Source organism: Cebus imitator, unplaced genomic scaffold (genome assembly GCF_001604975.1).
Source record: "Cebus imitator isolate Cc_AM_T3 unplaced genomic scaffold, Cebus_imitator-1.0 Scaffold104, whole genome shotgun sequence".
NCBI lineage: Eukaryota > Metazoa > Chordata > Mammalia > Primates > Cebidae > Cebus > Cebus imitator.
This window is the reverse complement of record NW_016107419.1, coordinates 5358849-5362599: the sequence shown is the minus strand read 5'-3', so window position 1 is coordinate 5362599 and position 3751 is coordinate 5358849. Positions and strand designations below refer to the sequence as shown.

Sequence of the window (3751 nt, the reverse complement as noted above, 5' to 3'; positions counted from 1 at the left end):
TTTTTTGAGGTAGGGTCACTCAGGCTGGAGTGCAGGGGAACAATCACGGCTCACTGCAGCCTCGACCTCTGGGCTCAGATGATCCTCCCATCTCAGCCTCCTGAGAAGCTAGGCCTACAGACACCTGCCACCACCCTTGGCTAATTTTTGTATTTTTTCTAGGTTGCGGAGGCTTTTGTACTCCTGGGCTCAAGCGATCTGCCCTCTTTGGCCTCCCAAAGTACTAGGATTACAGGTGTCAGCTACTGTATCCAGCTAGTTGCTGTACTTTTAAAAAATTATTTGTTATTTTTCTGGAATATTTTTGCCTTGCCATTGTTTGAATCTGTGAATGGCGAACCCTTGGATACAGAGGGTTGCCTTAGTTTGAATCATATAATAGGTAGCCTTTTCACTTAGTAGCAGTGCATTTAATTCTTCTCCATGTCTTTTCTAAGTGTTGATGATTTCATTTTAGTGCTGAACAATATTCTATTTATGGATGTACCATAGTTCACCTTTTGAAGGGCATCTTGGTTACTTTCAAGTTTTGACAATTATTAATAAAGGCTATAAACATCCATGTGCACGTTTTTGTGTGGACATGTAAGTTTTCATGTAATTTGGGTAAATACCAGGGAGCGTGATTGTTGGATCATATGGTAAGATTATATTTAATTGTGTAAGAAACTGCCAAATGGTCTTCCAAAGTGGCTGTACCATTTTGCATTCCCACCAGTAATGAATGAGAGTTATTATTGCTCCACTTTCAGCTTTTGGAGTTGTAGTGTTTTGGATTTTAACCATTTTGATAGTTACATAGTGCTATCTCATTGTTTTTAGTTTACATTTCCCTAATGAAAAACAGTTATTGAAGCCGGGCATGGTGGCATGTGCCTGTAGTTCCAGCTCCCTGAGGGATGAGATAGAGGATCACTTGAGCCCCAGGGGTTGAGGCTATGGTGATCCATGATTGTCCCACTGCACTCCAGCCTGGGTGACAGAGTGAGTCCCTGTCTCAAAAGGTTCTGTAGAGTCCTGCTAGGAACAGAAGTGAACTTCTAAAAGTAAATATGTCTTGGCAGCTGCTTTCCAAGGCCTGGCTATAAATAAGGCCTGCAGAGCCAAAGAGAGCATATAGCTCTTCTTAAAATTGAAGGTGTTGGCTGGGCACGGTGGCTCACGCCTGTAATCCCAACACTTTTGGAGGCCAAGGTGGGCAGATCACCTGAGGTAAGGAGTTTGAGACCAGCCTGGCCAACATGGTGAAACCCCATGTCTACAAAAAATACAAAACATTAGCGAGGCATGGTGGTGCATGCCTGAGTTCCAGCTGCTCAGAAGGCTGAGACAGGAAAACCACTTGTACCCAGGTGGTGAAGGTTGCAGTGAGTCGAGATGGTGCCGTTGCACTCCATCCTGGATGACAAGAGTAAAACTCCAACTCAAAAAAAAAAAGAAGGTGTTTAAGCCCAAGATGAAACTGAATACTACTTAAGAGATGTTCTTATGTGTATAAAGTGAAGAACAGCATGGGCAAACTGAACAAAACTAGAGTAATTGGGGAAAGGCAACTCACACCGATGGAAACAATGGCATGGTTTGTGTCAAATTCTGAAGCAGCTTTCCTGGTAAGGCCACTGGACACAGAATACCCTTCAAGGATTTAAATTAATGAAAAGTAAATAAATAAAAGTGGGTTGAGGCCAGACACAGTGGCTCACACCTATAGTCCCAGCACTTTGAGAGGCCAAGGTGGGCAGATCACTTGAGGTCAGGAGTTCAAGACCAGCCTGGTCAACATGGTGAAATCCTGTCTCTACGAAAAAACCCACAAAAATTAGCCAAATGTGATATTGCATGTCTGTAATCCCAGCCACTTAGGAGACTGAGGCAGGAAACTCGCTTGAACCTGAAAGGTAGAGGTTGTAGTTAGCCAAGTTTGTGCCTCCAGCCTGGGCAAACAGAGTGAGACCCTGTGGGTTTTTTTTTTTTTTTTTTTTTTTTTTTTTTTTTTTTTTTTTTTTTTTTTTTTTTTTTTTTTTTAAGTGAGTTTGTGCTCCTGTAATGAAAAAAAGGTTAACGAAGGGTGTGCTTTTGACTAATATGTAATGCTGTTTCAAGGTAGTACCAGTACCTTATGTTCAGTGGAACCAGGGTGAACCCAAGGTACTGGTCTTACCTTGAGGTAGCATTACACCTAAGTGGTTTTAGTGAACAAAATTTAAAAGACGAGAACTAAAGCAGTTATAAATGTGCAGTAAAATTTTGGACCACTTTTAGGTAGACTTTGTAAAAAGACTTAAAAATTCTGATTACAAATTTTGCATTTTGGCTGGACGCTATGGCTCACACCTGTAATCCCAGCACTTTGGGAGGCTGAGGCAGACGGATCGTGAGGTCAGGAATTCAAAACCAACCTGACCAACATGGTGAAAACCCATCTCTACTAAAAATACAAAAATTAGCCAGGACTGGTGGCAGGCACCTGTAATCCCAGCTACTGATGAGACTGAGACAGGAGAATTGCTTGAACCTGGGGGGCAGAGGTTGCAATAAGCCGAGATCGTGCCACTACACTCCAGCCTGGGCGACAGAGCAAAACTATCTCAAAAAAAAAAAAAAAAAAAAAAACAAAAATAAGGCATATCAGCTTTTTTTCTGATCCACGATACAAAGAAAAAGGGGAGGAAGTAAGGGGGGGGAAAAACAAAAAAAAACTAAAAAAAAAAAAAAAAAAAAAAGACCAAGGCAGGAGCATAGCATAAAGTCAGGAATTTAAGACCATTCTGGGCAACAAAGTGATTTTCTCTACAAGAAAATTAAAAAATTAGCTAGACACAATTGTGTTGTGCCTGTAGTCCCAGCTACTCAGAAGGCCAGGGCGGAAGGAGCCCAGGGGTCAAGGCTACAGTGAGCCATGATGGCACCACTGCACTCTAGTCTGGGCGACAGAGTGAGACTCTGTCTCAGAAAAAAATACTTGCTTTGAGAAGCCAAGGCAGGAAGATTGGTTGAAGCTAGGAGTTCAAGACCAGCCTGAGCAACATAGTGGGATGCTGTTTCTACAGAAAAGAAAAAAAATTAGCCAGACATAGTGATATGCACCTGTAGTCCTAGCTTTGGAGACTAGAATTGCTTAAGCCCAGGAGTTTGAAGCTGTAGTGAGCTGTCATCATGCCACTGCACTTTAGCCTTGTTTGTAAAAGACTCTGTCTCTTTAATGCTGTGTGTGTCCCTCTCTGTTTCCTTTCCCTCTCTGATGTTTTCTTTTCATTACGTCGCCTTTATGCAGGTAGATGAAAGCAGATATGTTTTTCTCCTTTTCTGGTACAACATGGTAAACTATAGAATCTACTTTTCATTTTAATATTTTTTTTTTGATATGGGCTCTCGCTTTTTCGCCCAGGCAGGAGTGCAGTGGTGTGATCTTGGCTCACTGTGTCCTCTACGTCCTGAGCTCAATCAATCCTCCTACCTCAGCTTCCCAAGTCCCGGACTACAGGAATGTGCCACCATACCCGACTAATTTTGTTGTTGTTTTATAGAGATGGTGTCTCCTCGTGTTACCCAGGCTGGTCTTGAACTCCTGGGCTCAAGTAGTCTGCCCACCTCAGCCTCTCAAAGTGCTGGGATTATAGGTGTGAACCTTTGTGACCCGCCTACCTTACTTTTTCATTTAACATGTTGAGGAGATCATTTCAAACCTGCTAAATAGAGAGCATCTTCACTTTTTAACAGCTGCATAGTATTCTTTTTTTTTTTTTTTTTT

General features: G+C 42.1%; 1 protein-coding gene across 1 annotated transcript in view; it reads left to right on the top strand.

The window, feature by feature from the left end:
- STRN3 (striatin 3) overlaps positions 1-3751 on the top strand; it is a 122431-nt gene that overhangs the window by 11826 nt on the left and 106854 nt on the right. The gene's annotated exons all lie outside the window — the stretch shown is intronic.